The sequence below is a fragment of the Canis lupus genome, chromosome 18 (genome assembly GCF_011100685.1).
Source record: "Canis lupus familiaris isolate Mischka breed German Shepherd chromosome 18, alternate assembly UU_Cfam_GSD_1.0, whole genome shotgun sequence".
In the NCBI taxonomy this organism is placed as follows: Eukaryota; Metazoa; Chordata; class Mammalia; order Carnivora; family Canidae; genus Canis; species Canis lupus.
In genome coordinates this window covers 12,001,091-12,021,722 of record NC_049239.1, presented here as the reverse complement: position 1 = coordinate 12,021,722, position 20,632 = coordinate 12,001,091, and the positions used below count along the sequence as shown (strand labels likewise).

General features: G+C 41.9%; 1 protein-coding gene and 1 long non-coding RNA gene across 3 annotated transcripts in view; one reads left to right on the top strand and one right to left on the bottom strand.

The window, feature by feature from the left end:
• Nucleotides 1-3,437, bottom strand: part of LOC119864170 — a 55,602-nt gene extending 52,165 nt beyond the window's left edge. Inside the window, exons 1-2 of the long non-coding RNA XR_005373143.1 lie at nt 2,941-3,437; nt 970-1,091 (exon numbers count right to left, since the gene is read on the bottom strand). This is a non-coding gene — a long non-coding RNA (uncharacterized LOC119864170). The remainder of the gene's footprint in view (nt 1-969; nt 1,092-2,940) is intronic.
• A 223-nt stretch (nt 3,438-3,660) lies between these two features.
• The window catches only part of STARD3NL (STARD3 N-terminal like), a 51,294-nt gene continuing 34,322 nt past the window's right edge, over nt 3,661-20,632 (top strand). Inside the window, exons 1-2 of one of the 2 annotated variants that reach the window (XM_038562678.1) lie at nt 3,689-3,830; nt 4,535-4,591. The gene's annotated coding sequence lies outside the window, so the exon portion shown is untranslated. Of the gene's footprint in view, nt 3,831-4,534; nt 4,592-20,632 lie in introns of both variants that reach the window. The other variant, XM_038562677.1, reaches the window with a different exon arrangement.

Below are 20,632 nucleotides of genomic sequence, written 5' to 3'. Positions count from 1 at the left end.
ATTTCTTCTACCATATGATCCAATAATTCCATTCCTGGGTACATATCTAAATTGAAATAAGGATCTCAAAGAGTTATCTGCACTGCCATGTTTATTGCAGCATGATTCACAACAGTCATGATTCAGAAATAATCCAAATTGCCATCAACAGATAAATGAGTAAAGACAATGTGGCGTATGCATAAATAAAATGTTATTTAGCTTTTAAAAAAGAAGGAAATTCTATCACTTGTGACATCATGGATAGACTTAGAAAATATTGTGCATTTTTCAAGCATTTAAAAAGTAGAAGGGAATATTCTGGATTAAGTTTTATCATTTTTAAAAGATTTTATTTATTTATTCATGAGAGACCAGAGAGAGAGAGAGAGAGAGAGAGAGAGGCAGAGACACAGGCAGAGGGAGAAGCAGGCTCCATGCAGGGAGCCCGACTTGGGACTGGATCCTGGGTCTCCAGGATCAGGCCCTGGGCTGAAGGCGGCGCTAAACCGCTGAGCCACCCGGGCTGCCCCATTTTTCATTTTAAATATCCTTTCATCTAAGTAATAATTGCTTTAAGCCAAAAGCTAAAGAGATAATCCATGCATTTCTGGCCTTAAAAACTTACTCGGGTCACAAATGATTGCATTTTGTAGTTATGATTACCTAAAAGTCATGTGAAAGGCCAGTTGCAGAACCAGAGACAAGTTCTTACTCTGACGTTGTCTCACTTAGGTTCAAACATCACTCTTCCTTTATAGCATCTGTCTTGCTCAGACAATTCCTAGGGATTTGTGGACTACAAAATCCAGGGCCAAAACTTATCCTGGACATCTAGGCAAACATGGGTCCCTGGAACCTGAATGGGGCGGCTACAGAGAAACTTTTAGGTTTAGGTGCCAGGTCTAGGGAAGTCTGAGGTGGGGGCTAAGAGGGGCGGCAGGCAGAAAGGAGTAGAAAGTGACCCACACTTACCACAGCACCTCTTACCTGCTTGTGGTCCCCTCGTGATGATTATCCTCAGGGCAGACACTGAAGACTAGCCCGGTTTGGGGTTTTCATGAGGTTTGGTGTGAGGAACAGGAGACATTGTATCATCATGGAAAACATGCCTGGAAATAAGTCAGTCACAGAGGAACAAATGCTGCATGATTCCACTTATATGAAGAGTCTGGAATAGTCAAACTCATTGATGCAGAGACTAGAATGGTGGTTGCCAGAAGATGGGAGATGGGAAAATGGGGAATTTTGTAATGGTTACAAAGTTATAGTACAAAATGAATAAATTCTAGAGATCTGCTGTCCAACACAGAACTCATAGTTAATAATAGGGTGCTGTGCACTTAAAAACTTGTTAAGAGGGTAGAGCTCATGCTATGTTCTCTTACAGGGAAGAAACAAAAAGCAACAAAATCAAGGGGGCACAAGAAATATTTTGGTGATGATGGATATGTTTATTATCTTGTTTGTGGTGATGGTATCATGTATATACATACTGTCTAAACTCATTACTATTTAGACATTACACACACACAACTTTTTTGTATGTTCAATTTGTCTCAATAAAACTGAAAACAAAGAAAAAAGAGGATGAGCACAAAACAAAACTGAGAATATCAAGTGTCAACAAAGATGTTGAGCAACTGGAATTTTTACTCACTACTAGTGAGTTGTAAATTGGCAAGCCAAAACACTAATTGCCAGGGTCTACTAATAGTGAAAATATGCATATCCTGTGGCACAGTAACACTACTCCCAGGTATATGCCAAAATCAGATGGGTAACTAGGTGCATCAACAGAGATGGACAAGGATATTCATAGCAGTATCACTTGTAGCCACTGCAAACTTCAAACAACCTAATGTCAAGCAATATTAGAATCAATGGAGAAACTTTGGAAGCGTATACAAAAACGAAAATAAACTACTACCTTTTTAAACACGGATCAGTATTACAAGCATCTTGTTGAGCTAAAAGAGCCATGGGGGAGTACATACTATCTGTTGTCCATTTACAAAGGTTCAGGCAGCCAAAACTAATTTTGGTGGAAAATTTTGCAATAGTAGCTATTCATCTGTAGAACAATGACTGTGACAAGTATGAGGAGAGATTCTATATTTCTGGTAAACCTTTAAAATCTTAGCCTAGGAGATGCTTACACAAGATCACTCATTTTCCTACCAAGACATACACTCATGATCAGTGCACTTCTTTTGCACATGTGTCATCCCTCAAAACTTTTTTTTCACACCGATCATCCCAGAATTTTTTTTTTAATTTTATTTTTTCAATTTTAGCAAGGGTGCAGGGAGTTGCTCATCATATACTACGGGTAGGAATGCTAAGTTGTAACAGCTACTTAAAGGAGCAAATGAAGAGAACCCACCATGGGGATTTAAAATGTACATTCTCCATGCAGCACCCCGACCTGCTAGTATTTCTACCCTAGAGAACACTTGGATGTGGGTCACAAAAAGGAGCATGAACTTAGGTGGAATGTAGCAACGCTTTTTTTTTTTTAATTGTAGTTCAATTTGCCAACAGATAGCATTAACACCCAGTAGCAACGCTTCCAATGGAAAATAAAGAAACCAAGTACATATTCAAGGAATGAATGAATAAGGAAATCATAAATTGTATCTATTAGTTCCGAGGATTACCATGCAGTATTCCAAAAAAAAAAAAAAAAAAAAGAGGAAGGTTTATATATAATACGGAAAAATCCCAAGGATGTAATGTTGATGGTGGGGGGGGGAACCCTACACATATGCAAATGCATGGGAACTAGGTGTCCTCCTATAGGGACCGGGTTTGTAACTAGCGGCGGAAAAGGATTTCAGCCCAATTTGCAACGTGCCCATTATTATGTGTAACTTAATAACTAATAGCAGCACTTAGGGTGCCTTTGGAAGCCTATCCATCCAGAGAACAACACGGGTTCCCTCCAATAGGCGAACTGACCGCGGGAGGGCCTGGAAGCCGAAGAATTTTCACTCTAGGCCTTTCTTCTTTAAATGTAGCATCTTTTTGGTAAAAAAAAAAAAAAAAAAAAAAAAGTTCAATTAGGACTTAAAAGGTAATTGAAAGGCGCTCCATCTCGTGGGAAAGCAGAAGACGAGGATAATTAAGCGTGACGACACGGAGGTCGGGCGCCAGCCCCGCCGCGGGGCGCAGAGCGAGGCCGCCCAGCCGGGGCCGACCTGGGTCACCGCGGCCGCGGGCCCGCGCTCAGGGGCGGAAGGTCCCACTTTTGCCTCCCGGAGCGCTCGGTGCGACGTGCCAGGGGCCCCGAAATCCAGGCCAGGACCATTTTCCGCGAACTGGAACCTCAATCCCCACCGAGACACTGTAGGAAAGCCCAAGAAGCAGAATCCCCGAAAAAGGGGAAGCGGCCGCTTCACCCAGCGGCGCGCGGCGACCATCAGGTCCGAGCAGCTCCGCGCTCTCAGGGTCCGGACGCCAGATTCCCACCCTCCCCTCGGGGCAGGCCAGCCCGCCCCTTTCCCCCGGATCCGCGCCGCCTATTGGGCAGCGAGTGATCGACAGACGTTCCCGCCAATCGCCGGCTCTGTGACGGCCCCGCCCCCGCCCCCGCCCCGTCTGCGGTCCCCCGGGCGAGAGGGGCCTCTGTGCGTCGACGTCAGCGTGTTGACGTCACGGGCCGGGCTCTGGAGGAGGCCCGGGGGTGGCTGACGGCGGGCGGTGGGCTGCGCGACGGCTGCGGGGCTCGGTTCCCCGGTCCCGCCCCGCCAAGCCCCGCCCCTCCGCCCGCTGGGGCTCCCGCGGGCGCAATCACGGAACCGCTGTCCCCGGGCCAGCCTGGGGCGGCCGGCCCGAAGCCCCCCGATAAGGTAGGCTGGGTTTCCCGTGACCCTATTTGACAGATTGGAAAACTGAGTCACCGGGGGGCGGGGGGGGTCAGATGACCTGCTGGGAGCTCGCGGGAGACCGCGCGGACGGAGGCCGGAGCCCGAGCGTCGGGGCGTTTGCGGAGCGCTGCGCGGTCCTCCGGGAGGAGGAGGGAGGAGGAGGGGCTCGGCTGTTCGTAAAGGATGCACGGGTGAAGTTGCAGATTGCAGAGCCCCACCTCGTTTGGGCGCCCGGGCCGGGATGCGGGGCTGGATGCAGGCAGTGAGGTCTGCATCCCTCACCCTCCGGAGTCCCCGCTGGGGTCCCGCCCCACCCTCCCGCCCGGGGCCCTCCAGAGTTACCAGGAAGGGAGACTAGGGCGACGCCTGGGCTCTGCAGGCCGGGACGGTCCCTGGCCAATTTTACTCATTTAAGACAATCTGTGTTCAAAAATTTTAGAAATTAAAGCACAAGTTATGGGTGTCGTGGTGGTAGTTTCATTTCACTGCCTTGCCCACCCATGGTATCCGGCCATATTTTGAAATCTCAGTAGCATGATGATTTTTGTTGAGGATTTTCTACAAAGAGATATTTTTTTTTCCCTCCCCTCTCTTTTGTTCAAATATGGGTTAACATTGTGGAGCTTTTCTTACCCTTCCATTAATGCGCCAGTTATTCACCATGTCATTTGTCTTCTATTTCACAGATGGAATCACTGAATTCATCACTTGACTCAGTTAATAGTTTGGATAAGTTTAGCAAGGTAACAAACTAACAGGTCCAATCCCTCAAATATACTGGAACTAGTTCAGATGGTTTCCCTTAGAATCTTTGTTGAGAAGGGCTCTGAAAGATCATTCCCATCTATATACCCTCTCTTTCTAAAAGCTGGATCTCAAAAAATAAAACTTTCATTACCTTTGCTTTATTGATGGATTCATGCCCATAAAGTGAAAAATGTGCACTACACAATATATGCATACATATATGATGTTTTCTTCTTTTCATAAAAAAATCATTCCCTTTAAATCTTGCTGTCGAAAACATTGGACTTTTAAGTCTGCATTATTGCATAAAACTGCATTAAAAATGGAATTGAAGTCACTTTTGGGGGGACTTTTCCTTCCTGATGTTCACAGGATGACCATTTTAATCATTTGAATTTATTCTTTGAACAAGTTTATCAGACGAGTACCTCATCTCTGCCGCATTTTGCCTGAAGACGTTGAGGATTAAGTGCTGAAAAATTTACATCCTTAAAGACCTTCCATTTTGGTGGAGACACAATAAACATGTAAACGAAAATGACAGTTTTAGGTAATGATAAATGGTAGAAGAAATAGTTCAGGATAAGAGGATAGAATGTGACTGGGATGTGGGAGAGTAGGAGGGAATTTAGGTATGGTAATCAGAGAAGACTTCCTTGAGGAAGTGACAGTTTCATGAGACGTGAATGTTTGGAATGAGTCAGCCCACAGGAAGATCGGTGGAAGTTTCCAGGCAGACACTGCAGTGCAAAGGAGCATGTTCCAGGGGTAGAAGAGAAGCTATGTGCAATGGAGTGAACCTTGGAGAGAGTGAAGGGGGGGAGATGACAGTGGAGAGCTGGGTGTGAGCTGCATCATCTGAACCCCGTGCAGACAGGCAGAGGACATAGGATTTGTGTATTGCCAATCCCTCTTTATTTAGTGACATTCATAGACTCTAGCCAGCTCTCTGCTTTATTTTGGTTATGAAATCATTGCAGCAACTCATTACGTATTTTTTTCACCAGTAGTCACCTCTCAATGAAAATATGTCCTCTTCCCTTGAGCACTGTGTCCCATGCTATTTTTTTGTGTGTGTTCATTATTATGTGCAGGACTTTAAGCCTCTGCTTATTCTCAGCTCCCTGCTTTTATCCTTCCTTCCTATGAATCCTCCAGTATTATCTTTATGTGTTGGCCCTTTGGAAAGAACTGGCTGTCAATCCCAGCTCTTGTCCAAGCTGAGTTCTAGGAAACTGCACTGTCAAGTGGATTACCATTTTCCATGAGAACTTTGAACTGACCAGAGACTTAATGCCTGCCTTTATTTAGTGCCTACAGTGTGTCAGGTGCATTACATACATTCTTATCCTTCCAACATATTGCAGAGGTAAATATGATCCCTTCTTGATCAGAAAGGAAGCTTACCCTTTGGCTGTCCAGCTTGTACTGAGTGAGTAAAGATTTGAACACTCCAGTTAGCCTGCCCCCAAAGTCTAATCCATGCTACTCCACCTCACTGCTTCCCTGAATATATAGCAGTAGCTACAAATCTCTGTTATTTGAAATTATATTTTTGAAATGATATTTTAGAGGTCATGATGATTCAGTTCTCTCATTTTATAAAGATTTTATTTATTTGGGGGGGGGAGAGCACAGGCATGAGTAGGAGGAGGGGCAGAAGGAGAGGGAGAAGCTGACTCCCCACTGAGCAGGGAGCCCAATGTGGGGCTTGATCCCAGGACTCCAAGATTGTGATCAGAGCCGAGGGGAGATGCATAATGGACTGAGCCACCCAGGCGCCCCCAGTCCTCTCAATTTAAAGGTCAAGTTGTGGAGGCCCAGATTTTCTTTTTTTTTTTTTTTTTTAAGAAATAATTATTACATTTTAATGATCAAATAACAAGTCACACATCTTCTACACATTAGCTGAAGAGCAGAGAGATTCAGAAATACAAATGAAGAAAATTACATTCTGAGTTTATTTCCTAGTTCTTGTAAGTAGCGGTTGGATAAGAAGTACAGATTGCTAAACTGGAAGATATAAGGATGACTTCAAATCGATTGATTTATTACGTACCTATTACCGTTCCTTTTTAAATGCAAAAAAATACTAGTTTGCTTTGTCAACTTTACAATTTATGAATATCCTTGAGGCCCAGATTTTCAAAGCATAACTGGCACCAAGTTCTTACCTTACTGAATCTCAGCCAAATATTTTTTTCTGTTATACTTCATAAAAGTTCCATCACAATGGGTTTCTACATATATGAAAATACAATATTTCTTTTTTTTTGAGAGATCTTGAATGAGCAGGTGGGAGAGTGGGGAGGGAGGGACACAGGAGAGAGAATCTTAAGCAGTTTCCAGGCTCAGTGCAGAGCCTGATGTGGGGCTCAATCTCATGACCCTGAGACATAACCTGCAAGAGCCAGACACTTAACTGACTGAGCCACCCAGGCGCTCCTGAGAATACAATATTTCAACATGGTGAATTTATTGTCCATCAACTCATTCAAGGTAGTAATATTTCTTGGGCTAGTACAGTCCATTGCCTTATTTTCCTTACCTTTTCTCAGCAGGGAGCAGCTGCAGACTTTCTGAATGAATCCTTGATTTTTGTTAGAAGAAAGATAGTAGTTTCAAAATGACTTTAAGATTTAAGGATTAATTGCATACATCTTTTAAAAAATTTTTTTAAAATAATTTTGTTTGAGAGAGAGAGAGAGAGGGAGTCACAGTGACAGTGAGAGAGGGAGAGGGAGAAGCAGGCTCCCTGCTGAGTAAGGAGCCCGACATAGGGCTCCATTCTGGGACCCTGGGATCATGACTTGAGCCACCCAGGTGCCCCTGATTGCCCACATCTTTGAAATGGAGTTCAAAACTTGTTACTGGTTTTCCAGATTTAACCGTGTACTTCCAAGTATGAGAACATTGTCTAGAATTGCAGGCTCATAGTTTCTGTTAGCAAGTGGAGTTTCTTCCTGGAATTGAGGAAGTCCTCGGGTTAGCTCAGAAATATAACTTCTCTTTCTTGGTAATATATAATCATTTTTTAAAAAAAGTAAAAATAATTTCATGAGTTTCATGGTTGAAAATGGGTTACTATGTTCCTACAAATTTAAAAATACTTATTATTCATTTCCAGGCTTAGTTCATTATGATTGGGATATGGCAGGTGAATAATAGTAAACTAACAGTGTACAAGAAAGTACTTTCTGGTGGCTTTTTGACTCTCCTTATATAAGTTAATAGAGATTGTCTTTCATTAGTCAAAGTAGAATTATATTACCTGGTATCCTTGGTCATACACTCTTATACATATATGTTTGCTTGAGTCTAAAAGACACTTAAGGATTCATGTTATAACATGCAAAGTTTTTTGTGGTTTGTAGAGCCCTTTAGTTTTATTTATCATTTCATCTTTGAGAGAGGCACTGTTATGGTTTTCTTGGCTTTGATTCAACAGAACCTCTTTACCGTTTCAGTTAAGGATCTGACTTCTGACCCTCAATTCCCTTGAGAGGAGCTCATGTTTATGGGGTTATAGATGTTGAAGGCACATTGTCGCAAGTAAAAATCGTTATTGTCTGTCTTGATGGTATTGGAAAAAGTAATATCAAGTCCACTTTTTAATATTAAAGATTAGAAAAGGCCCAGAGAGCCTAGCCAGTGGTGGGTGTCCTGCTGAGCTAAGAAGCCTAGTCCACATCCCTGGCTCAAGGCAGCAGGGGCTCCCACCAGCTGTTGCAGGCTCCCATGTCCTGCAGAGCTCGAGGCTTTCTGTGCTATTTCACTTGTTTGGCTTGTTCTCCATCTGGATCTGGAAGGTACCTGTTGTGGTGACTCCACATCAAAGCAGGACATCTCACCCAGGATCCCTGCCTCAGCTGTTTAAGCCTGCAGGATGTTCCTGGGCAGGTATTGGGGAAGTAAGTAGTGGGTTTGGTCAGCCCTCTAGTTTAAAACCCTTCTCCTCTATTTCTTCTCGTTTTCCAAAAAATATCCTGGGACCAGTGGGTATCCTCAGTGTGTAAAACTTGGGAGTTGAGAGGAATTTTGCCTAGTGCCTTCTAAGTTATGGTAATCACAGGTTTCCACGACCCCTGTTTTACAGGGCAGGATACTTTTCAAATACTGTGCATTATTGCTCGCCCAGGTATATTCTTGTTTGCTTTTCGTTTTAGGAAAATATATTTGCAGGTGTTCGTTTGTTTGTTTTTTTTAATTAACTACTTGCTTGTTGAGCTAAAGCTGTGGAACCAGGGAGTTTCAAGTACATTTTCCTATTTGTATAGTAGTTAAGTTCATCAAAGCAAGGAGCTCCTGAGCTATTAGAAATTTCTCCAGCCGAGGTAGGAAGCCAGCCAGGACTTTGGGCATTATTGATAAGAGCCGACACTTAGAGAGGCCTTCTCTGCCAGCTGCTGTTCTGATTGCTTTGTGTCTGGATTTCTCATCCTGTTGACATTTTGGGCTGGGTATTTTTGTGTGTAAACATTGCAGCGGTGTGAGATGATAGAGAGGTGTGTGTGCATTTGATGGCAGAAATATGTGTGAGGGGCATGTTTCCCTTTGAAGGCTCTGGAAATGAGGGTGGATGGCAAGGGGCTCCCAGACTAGAAGTGGGTGTCTTGCTGCTTTGTAAGCCAGCATGAGAATGAAAGCTGGCCATCCGACACCCTTTGAACTTTCAGTGCTCTGCTGCTCAGTGCAGACCATTTGAAAGTTCTGTACTCTCTGGCCCTTCGGCACATTGGTAACTGTTTCTCTCATGCCCTCTACTTTTCCAGGTGGTAAAATAGATATTTTTATAGGACATTGAGAAAACATAAATTCTGGAATCCCGGAACGGCTGTATCCTGGAGAAACAAACCCCAACTATACCTCTCTTTGTTGACAGCCAGAAATCAGTTGAGTCCACATTTAAAACAGTTTTTTTAAAATTTATTTATGATAGTCACACAGAGAGAGAGAGAGGCAGAGACATAGGCAGAGGGAGAAGCAGGCTCCATGCACCGGAAGCCTGACGTGGGATTCGATCCCGGGTCTCCAGGATCGCGCCCTAGGCCAAAGGCAGGCGCTAAACCGCTGCGCCACCCAGGGATCCCGAGTCCACCTTTAATGCTTTGAATAACCAGTACCTCTGCTTACATTTCAGTAGCAGATGGATGGCTGTGGTCTTCAGTGCATTATCCTCATCCTCAGACTCTGGCCTCTTTAGTTGAGCCTGTGTGCCCTCATGCCTCTGCTCTCGGTGTGAAATCAAGCCCATGCTCCCCTGTTCCCCATCCATGGGCCTTGTCACCTGTCCTCCTTCCTGGTCCAGCTGTACCTTCTGAAGCTTCCTCACGTGGGGCCCCTCCCAGACCATCCGTGGCTCACTGCTCCTGGACGTGCTCCTATGCCTCTTTTTAATCTATTCTACTCCTCTTCTTCCTCAAAATATACTATCTTTCCGTTTCTTGCAAGGTCATGTTTCCTTTTGGGCCAGCTTTTTCATGAAGCCTTTTCTGGTCACCACAACCTAAAGTTCAGTGTTCTCTGTATTATAATTATCTTAGGCTTTGATTCCTCATTATTTGTATAACTATTTTACCTCCTTTATAAAACTAATTCTACTTGAGGATCAGAGTCACGTCTTTTCCATCTTAGTTTTCCTCATAGCTCTAGCATAGTGTCTTACTTGTGGTAGATACTTACATATCTGTCTGTTTGGGTCCCATTCACATAGTGATTTCTTTCTCTTTTTCCATATATTTGTTTCAGTTTATGTAGTGTGTTGTTTTGGAGTAACTTCAGTAAATAGCATTCAGAATACACTGTAAGGGTCCCTGTGTGGCTCAGTCGGTTAAGTATCTGGCTTCGGGTCAGATCATGCATGATCTCAGGGTCTTGGCATAAAGCCCTGTATCCAGCTCCCTCTCCCTCTGCCGCTCCTCCTGCTGGTGCTCTCTCTGTCTCTGTGTCTCTTTCTGTCAAATAAATAAATAAAATCTTTAACCCCCTTTCCAAATACCTTGGAAAAAGAGATGATCAAAATCATTAAATCAGGGCATTCTGATTGTTTTGTCAGTTATAATAATTCAAGAAAGTTCAAGTATTTTTGGTTCCTTTAATGTAATATATTGAAACTCCAGACATGTGTGTAAACTTGCCTAATTTTGGTTAACAAGTACCCAGACCCCAGACTTCTTTACAATGATATTAGTGATTCATGAATTGAACAAACAAATGCTTAACATATGACCAGGTATTTCCCCAGGTGCAAAGGATATAGACGTGTCTTGTAGGAACTCTTGATAGCACTGAGAAAAGGACATGTGAAAAAATGTGTGAAAGATTAGAGGTGCCATTAAAGATATGTGCCATGTGTGTCATGCAGTGGGGCCACAGAAGGTTTCTTTGAGGAAGTGGTACTTAAGCTTCCTTGAACAATGACTTATTGTTGTTGTTTAAGGGCTCAGACGAAAAGGCTCTCTAGGAAGAGGGAGCATTAGGGCAAAGGCATACATGTTGAACTTCCTCCTGTATTGGGAACTAAAAATAGGTTCCTATGGCTAGAGCCCTGGTTCTCTATGGCTAGAGAGAAATTGAGTTTGGAGTAGAGGGATGAAATGAACATTCAAGTTTTCATTTTTAAAAACCTAGCATGATACCAGCATGGAGGGTGTTTCGAGGATAAGTGATTCTGAATTATTGGAGTAATGTGAATAAATGATAATTGGGAAAACTGGGAAAGTCCAATAGAGATCTTAGGGGAATGACATGGTCCCCAGTTCGGAGGATGGAACTCATGGCAGAATGAAAATAAATGCATTGTCTTTGTAGTAAAAACTGTACACAAGACCTTATGGGTTATTATTTGTTAGTTTTTTCCTACCTTAAACATGTTTGAAATATTTACAGGTAGTATATATGTTTTACATCGTTATCTGTATTTTTAAGTCATTCTTATAATTTTCTTTTTGATTTTGTAATTGCTTATCTCTTGTTACATTGAGAGCAAATAATGGAGCTGGTGTCAAACCTTTATCGAGAACCTTGAGAGCTTAAAGAGATCCTACTACTTTTGTGATGTCCTCTGCCTCTGTAACGTTCTCTGCATCCATTCTCATTATGAAGCTATAATTCAGTTTTCTGGGTATATCACCCTATAGTTGCATTGAGTCTTATAATTAGTTGGTCTTTGCTTTTGTGATTCTGTTTTCTGAAGCGTAAGCTAGGTTGATAAAGTCTACTGGTGCTGATCTCCTGAAGGTCAGTTTCCTGTGTGACCACCTAAGAAGTCAGATGACAAAAGAAAAGATTACTTTTTTAAAAAATCCAGGCATCACGATTTTGCCATTGATTTTCCTTATCTGTCATATGCACCAAGCTGATCTTCATCCACGGTAGAGATTAGTAATTATATTAGGAACTGTGTGCCATATCTGTATGTCAGAGTGGAGGAGATAACACGTGTAACGTCTGCCTGTTGGCAGATAGGCCTGGGCAAAGATGTGAATAACAAATCCTTTTATTGGCTTGCTCTCGTTTGTGAATTAGAAAGTTGGCCTTGGATAACGCCAGGGGCGGTTGATACTCTGTCTTCCCTGGCGTCACTCCTAGGGTACCAGTTCTCCCTGCGTCGGAGCCACTATAGGAGCGGTGAGTAGAGGATGGCTTTGTCAGCTAGAGTGATCCTTGCAGGAATGCTTATTTCTCCTCTTTCACAGAAGGAGTCTTGTGTTGTTGAATAAAAAGAAACCCTACTCGCTTCTGGATAGCCACCTTAGGTTTGCTGTCTACTCATCAGCTGGCTACTTGGAATTTAGCTGCTATTTCCCTCCTGTGTAGAGAACAGAAGTTTGGAGAGGCCTATGGAGAATGTGTGATGAACACATTCTTAATTCTAGTCATTGAGATGAAGAAAGATGGTTACTAAGAGAAGTATACACTGGTAACCCCTTGCCTGTGATTCCCAGGCGACCAGTGAGCTCACTGCCTTGGGCTATTAACTGATTTTCAGATCTAGATCAATAAGATTATAGTTTGTTCTGAGAACCAAAAGTCTCCATTTGAAAATTGCTTGCACTAAGCACTAAAGAAGTTGCATTACGTGGTGCAGAGATGTCCTCAAATGCACTGAAAAATATTTCAGGTTTCTTAATTGAGGGATTTTGTTGGTTTACAACTTCCTCTGGAGCTTCCAGAGTGTAACCCGAAACTGGCCCCTGTGTGTATAGGACAGGGACAGAGTGAAGAAGGAGTCAGTTCACTTCACATTGGCTGTGGCAGTTGTAAGGAACCAAGGAACTTAACTTACAAGGCTTGTTTGAGCAGCTGCAAGATGAATAGTTTTCCTCACCCAGCCTCCAGAATCTTTAAAAGTTTACATCGAGGCCTCCAGCGAGTTTAGTCAGTCATACACCCAGTCCAGATGGCTTCAGCACCACAGTTCTATTTCAAGGCTGTATCTTTGGAGCAGCTTCTGGGAGTGAGGAAGGCAAGCAGAACACACATTCCAAGGACAGGAAAGGGGATGGGGAGCCTCCAGTTGGCCAGGTCCAGCTCACAGGTTGGCTGGTGGTCACGTCTTCTTGATGATCTCCTCCAACAGACCTCAGCTGTCTAGAAAATAATGACTGTTGACTCCATGATAGCTAAAGCTGGCAGCACATCCCTAAGATGAAGTTTTAAATATTCATGAGAATGTGTGTGGTCAGGAGCAACATGGTTGTCCGAATTGCCGACTCCTGATGGTTGAGAGTACTAATGAATTCAAAATTGGGAAAAATAGTGCTAACTCCATAATAGCCATAATAACTGATCTCTTGTGATTTTTTAGGAAAGCTAAAAGTAGATTTCCTTCTGTGGGAACAAGAACAAGTTCTGGAAAATGGTGGGTAGTCAGCAACCAAAAAAAATCAGCAGTGTTTTATACCTGTGGAAATGACTTTGACTCATGAAGGGAAATGGGGTTATGTATAGCTTCTGTGACCTAGAAGATTAAAATAAAGTTGTTTCTAGGTGAGCTGTGAAGGAAATATATGAGTTGAGAAGTTAGAGCTAAAGCTGAGAAGGGGAGAAAAGCTGGAAAATCCATTTGAGCACTAGGAGAGCTCTACTAGGAGGAGAATCAGAGTTTGGAGAGAGACAATAGAAGCTGCAGGAAGGTAGCTATAAAGACCATGTCATTCCAGTTATTCTTGGCCACCTGATAGCAGTTTCTGAAAAAGATGAATGTTCTTGTTTGCCAGAGCCCATCTTGAGAGAGACTTTTTTATTTTTTATTTTTTATTTTTTTTTAACACTGATGAGATGTAGCTGTAACATACCAGCCATCTGACTCGCCAGTCGGGGGGCATAACTCCCTACCAAGTTGTCAACCCCTGCAGAGGTAGTGAGCTAACAATATGAACTACCCAACATGACTGGCCACTCCATGGCATGCTGCCATTTTGCCAACCTGTGATCTATGGAAGAACAAATATACATTGTCAGATGTCCTTCCTCTCTCCAACTGGTTCATCTTTTCCTGGACCAGGCCACACCCAAGGACATGGTTATTCTCAGGGGGACATACTTGACTTCCTTCCTTTCTTTTTCTTTGGTCATTCCCTTCTCTTATTTATCTGTCTCCTCAATTAGATGGAAGTTCTGCTGAGAGTAGGTGATGATCTCTTGCATTGCATTTTGAATCCTTTTAAATATCCTTGGGGTTTTACATTTTGTAGGTGTTCAGCGCTTATTGTTTAACAAAATGGGAACTTTTAGTGGACCTACTTTCTTATTTTCTGCTCTACAAATAAAGGCACTTTGTTATTTTCTCACTTTTATGGAAAGAAGGGAGAACATTCAACTTTCTGTTCTGTCTCATGGTTTGACCTTCCATCTGTATGCTGTCGACTCTCAGATTTCTATGTCTAGCTAAGATCTATCTCCTGAACTCCTGACTTATTTCCAGCTACTTTAATCATAAATACTGTCCATTTGAATGTTTTTTTTTAAAGATTTTATTTATTTAGTCATGAGAGACATGGAGAGAGAGAGAGGCAGAGACACAGGCAGAGGGAGAAGCAGGCTCCATGTAGGGAGCCTGATGTGGGACTCAATCCCAGACCCCAGAATCACATCCTGGGCCGAAGGCAGACATTCAGCCACTGAGCCACTCAGGCATCCCTCCACTTGGATATTAATAAGTGCCTCACACTCTGTGTGTCGAAACTAAACTGATAGAAGTTCTTCCTCGAAGTTGCCCATCCATAATCTCGATTTCAGTAAAGAGCAACTCCATCCCTCTGTGTCCCCCGGCTGTAAAACCCGCAGTTCTTGAGTCCTTCCTTTATCCCATACCCCGTACCCAGTCCATCAACAAATGCTTTTGCCTCCATGTTTAGAACTAGTCTCTTCTCATCACCTCCACTGCTACCATCCCAGTCTGCTGAGTCACTGTATCACCTCTTCCCTGAATTGTTGCCATGTCCGTTGATTGGTCTTCCTGCTTCTATGGTTCTCTCAGCTAGAGAGCCTCTGCTGAAAACCTTCCAGTTTCTTCCTGTCTCCTTAAAGTTTTACAGTGGCCTGCAAACTCCTCTGCCCCTTCTTAACCTCTCTCTTGTCCTCTTCTCCAACTCTATTCTGTTACTTCGTTCCAGCAAAACTGAAAGCTAAAGACCTGTGTGGATTCCTAGGTGGCCAGGCCAGCTGCACCCCACCTGAGGGCATTGGCCTTCTTCCGTCTCCTCACACTGCTCCTTGCAGGTCTTTGCTCCACCTTCCTAGGGAGGTCATCCTGACTGTCCAGTTTAAGAATTACAGTGCTCTTCTGTTTATCCTCAGCCCCCTTACTTTAGAAAGTAAGCTCTGTGAGGGCAGGAACTTTTTTGTCTGTTCATTACCACATCCCCACTGCTCAGAGGAAGACCTGACACATTTTTTTGGTGCTCAGAATGTATTTGTGGAGCAATAAAAGTGGACATGGTATATTCCTGGGAAACTCTGAATTTTCAGAAATTATCAAATGCAATTTTAAAATGTTGTAGTACACATCCAGATTCAGCTTCTCAGTATATATTTTTGTTTGCTTTACAAATTATGGAAACATCATTATGGATTTATCCAGCCATCTGTAAACATTAATATGTCTATATTCAGTGTCAAAAGTTCACAAATATTTTTACTATTGCTATAGAAATAGATCACTTAGAAGTCAGGTTTTCATAAAAACAGCTTTGGGCTTGGGAGATAAATTAGTGTTGTTAGAAGACTGACCTAAGGGGATCCCTGGGTGGCTCAGTGGTTTAGCGCCTGCCTTTGGCCCAGGGCGTGACCCTGGAGTCCCGGGATCGAGTTCCGCATCGGGCTCCCGGCCTGGAGCCTGCTTCTCCCTCTGCCTGTGTCTCTGCCCCCCTCCCTGTGTCTATCATGAATAAATAAATAAAATCTTAAAAAAAAAAGAAGACTGACCTAAAAGCAGCACCATAACATGTTTGTTTTCTACTTTAATTTTTCCCCATCACTAATATTAATTTCTAAATAAATCTTAGTCTTGAAGCATACTATTGAAAGGTCAAATCCTTTTTATGCACACACAGTTACTTTGGTCTGATATTAGCAGAAATTATTGAGTGAGACAAGACTGCAAGAAATGACCGAGGGTTTTAATAGAAAACCTTGAATGTGTGTGTTGGGGACAGGGGGAAGAGAGCAGAAAGTAGCAGCGAAGAGTGAGTAGATTTGTCAGGACAGAATAAAAGCTTTTGTTACATCCCAAGTGAGTAAACAACACTAGGAAATATGAGACCTAAAAAATAAATATTTGGAATAAAACCTTGGAAAATATATATGGAGAGATGACTATGGAGTTGGATATTCTTAAATTCTTAAAGAGAAGTAGGAACAGAAGGAGGTGGTGTTGAAATGTAGGTACAAGTTAGTATAATAAATCAACTGCATGAATAAAACAGTACATGGTATGCCTGGGCCTCGGTGCATGATACCTTGTAAAAAATCCCTTTCCCCAAGTGTCTGGGGAAAGTTTGGGTACTACTGTATGGAACCAAATGTGGGACAGATTTGGCTAGTAAAAGCTTACAGCAAATAATTATCTTGTGCACATTTTCACTAAAGAATTGAGCAAACTTTAGAGCCTAGACTGTTGCTCAATGTACCCTCCATCATTTGATTGGGGCCTCCATCGATGGACAAAAAAGGCCATTAGGTATTTGACACTGGCTGAAAGTTCATACAAATTGACTTCTATCTGCAGTCACAAGTACTTTAGAAGTCTTCAACCAATTTTCATTTGTGTGGGGATAATTTGTTGGTTATATAAAGAGCAAAATGATTTGGATGCCTAGAGATCTTACAGAGGTTTTCCTTTTAGTCTCACTGTCTCAAACAGTCATGTACAGAAGAATTCAGAAGAATTATGCAAATGTATACAAAATGTCTGTTCATTCTGTTTTGTAGAATGGCTTAAGCGGTTTTCTAGGATGAATTTAGTGCCTCTGTGCTCATACTTTGGTGATTTATTTTTTTGTAATGAAAATTTGACTTTGCTCTTTTAATGTCTATATGCTACATATGCATGTACATATTGTATATACATTGTATTTAAGTGTATGTCCTATCTATGTTTATAGGTCCTGGTTGGATGGATAGTTAAAGAGAGCCAAATCTATTACAAAACATCTTTCTGTCCTCATGTATTTCTGAACTATTCATAAGTTAAGCTGTGTACTTCATGACACTACTACAGAGTACTTCAGCATGCATCTACTAAGAATAGGGGCATTCTCTATAACCAGAGTACTGAACTATAATCAATTCCCCAGTTGTCTTCTATAGATATTTTTTCTCTTTCTTTCTTTCTTTCTTTCTTTCTTTCTTTCTTTCTTTCTTTCTTTCTTTCTTTCCTTTCTTTCTTTTTCTTTCTTTTCTTTCTCTTTCTCTCTTTCTCTCTCTTTCTCTCTCTTTCTTTCTTTTCCCCTCTTTCTCTTTTTCTTTCTTAAATTCAACATTTAGTCTAGACTTCTGCATTGCATTTGATAATTGTATCTATGTTTTTTAAGTTCAAAGAGTATGCACACTTTTCCTTCTTTCTGTTCTTGTTTTATTTTTAACCCCGTTGACTTCTTTGAACAGTCCACAATAGTATCTTGGAGAACATCCCAATATGCTGTGGTTTGATTGTTTCTTTCTTTCTTTCCTTTCAAGATTTTATTTATTTATTTGATAGAGAACGAGAGAGACTGACAGGGGGAGGTGCAGAGGGAGAGGGAGAAGTAGATCCCCCTCTGAGCAGGGAGCCCAGTGTGGGGCGACTGGATCCCAGGACCTGGGATCATGACCTGAGCTGAAGGCAGATGCTTAACTGACTGAGGCTCCCCTGTTTCTTTATGAGTAAAATCAGGTTAAACATTTTTGGCAAGGGTATGTCACAATAGGTAATTGGTGTTATGTATTTCTTACTGCATCACATCAGAGGGTATATAATGTCAGCTGACTCCAGTGTTGATAATGCTGTTTGAAGACTTGGTACAGATGGTGGCTGCTAGATGTCTTCACTATAAAGATATATTATCCTCAAAGGAATTATTAGATAATCTGAAGAATAAGACTTTGGATTATGAAGATCCTATTTCTCAACTATCTCTTAATAATTTTTAGTGTCCATTGAAGATTTTTACATGGCTCAGTTACTCCAATTGTGGGTTACAAATTATTGATTTTTTCCAACTATATTATCTCTTCTTCCTTTTTTATGTGACATTTTTTCCTGTAAAGGAGAACCTCTCTCTCTCTTTCTTTCTCTCTCTCTCTCTCTCACAATAAATACTACTGTGGACTTTTGCAACTTTCAGTTTTTCCTTTTGTTTTTTTTTTTTTTTTTTTAATACTTTATTTATTCATGAGAGAAACAAAGAGAGACAGAGACATAGGTAGAGGGAGAAGCAGGTTCCCCATAGGGAGCCCGATGAGGGACTCCATCCCAGGATCTGGGATCACGCCCTGAACTGAAGACAGATGCTCAACCCCTGAGCCACCCAGGCAGCCCTCAGTTTTTCCAACATATCTTGTCATTACTTGTTTTCATGTTGAGGTTTTCCTACATTCGCCAGTGGGAACCCTTCAAAACAGCATATACAAATTTTTTTAATGATTATAGATTTGTGTCTTCTATAAGAAATCCTTGCCTGTGAAAAGGTTGTAAAAATATTCTCCCACACATTCTTATTTTTTGTACAGTGGGAGTCAGGATTCAAAGTTCTTTTTTTTTCCCGTTCAGTTTTGATACCTGGTTGCCCTAGGATCATTCATTAAAAACAAACTTTCTTTTTTTTTTAATTTTTTATTTATTTATGATAGTCACACAGAGAGAGAGAGAGAGAGAGAGAGAGAGGCAGAGACATAGGCAGAGGGAGAAGCAGGCTCCATGCACCGGGAGCCCGACGTGGGATTCGATCCTGGGTCTCCAGGATCGTGCCCTGGGCCCAAGGCAGGCGCCAAACCGCTGCCCCACCCAGGGATCCCCAACAAACTTTCTTTTTACCTTTGGATTGCTCTGATATCTTGGTTCAAATGATCATAGAAGTGCAGGTCTATTTCTAGGCTCTCTGTTAGCTCCATTGATCTATCTGTTGATCTTATGCTGGTACCACACCATTTTCATGACTGAAGCTTTATAGAAAATCTCAAAGTTAGGCCATGTGAGTCTTCCAATTTAGTTCTTTTTTCTCAAGATTACTTTGGATATTCTCATTTCTTTGCATTTCTATATATATTTTAGAATTACTTTGTCAATTTCTACCAAAAAAAACTTGATGGGATTATTATTAGGATTAAGTCGTAGCTGTAGATCAATTTGGGAAGAATTGAAGTTTTAACACTATGAATTCTTCTAATCCGTAGACATCATATATCTCTCCATTTATTTTCATCTTTATTTTCTAAGCAGTGTTTTATAGTTTTCAATGTTGGGATCTTGTATCTATTTTGTTCAATTGAGTGTTTTTGATGCAATTTTCAATAGTCTTCTGTATTTTCTTCTAAGGTTTATTTACTTATTTTAGAGAAAGAGAGAGCGAGCACACACATGCAGAGGGAGGGACAGAAAGAGATAAGCAGACTCCTTTTCAGCAGGGAACCTGATGAAGGGCTGGATCCCAGCACCCTGAGATCATGACCTGAGCCAAAATCAAGACAGACAAGTGGGTCAGACACTTCATTGACTGAGCTACCCAGGTGCTCCATGTCTGTCTGTCTTTAATTTCTCCCACTTTCACTGTCCAGAATGAAGGGACTGGTAAATAGATGAATCCCAACATTTTAAGCAAACTTGCTTTAAAAAAAATGAAGAGCAAAAATAATCTTGATGCAGTGAAATAAATGTCATTATAGAAGTTCCGGAACTGCAGTTGCCAATTTTTTTCTCAGGGCAGAGAGGTGTGAAAGAGTGGAAGAAGCCAAGGCTTCCTGAGAAAGTAACCTTTGAGTTAAGGCTTATAGGATGAGTCAGCCATAGAGATGACGAGAGTAGCACTCCAGGTAGAGAGAAAAATACAAGTAGAGCTTCCAGAGAATGTGATTACTTTAGGGAAGTGCTTATGATTTTTAGTATGAGTGGTTCTGGAGAGGGAGGCAGAAGTAGACCAGGTGGTAGGTTAGGCAAGATTTAAGAGTTTGATGTCTACCTGAAGGTCTGAGGAAATTATTTAATAGATGATCTCATAAATTTAATTTGCTTCTCTAAAAAATTTACAGGTATCGGATGAGAATTCTTTTTTATTAGAGTATCAATACATTCTTTTCTTATGTGTCTTGTCTTTGCCCATTTTTCTTTTTTTATGTAATTTTAAAAAAATTTTTATTTATTTATGATAGTCACACACACACACACACACACACACAGAGGCAGAGACATAGGCAGAGGGAGAAGCAGGCTCCATGCACCAGGAGCCCAACGTGGGATTCAATCCCGGGTCTCCAGGATCGCGCCCTGGGCCAAAGGCAGGCGCTAAACCGCTGCGCCACCCAGGGATCCCTTTGCCCATTTTTCTAATTGAATTTTA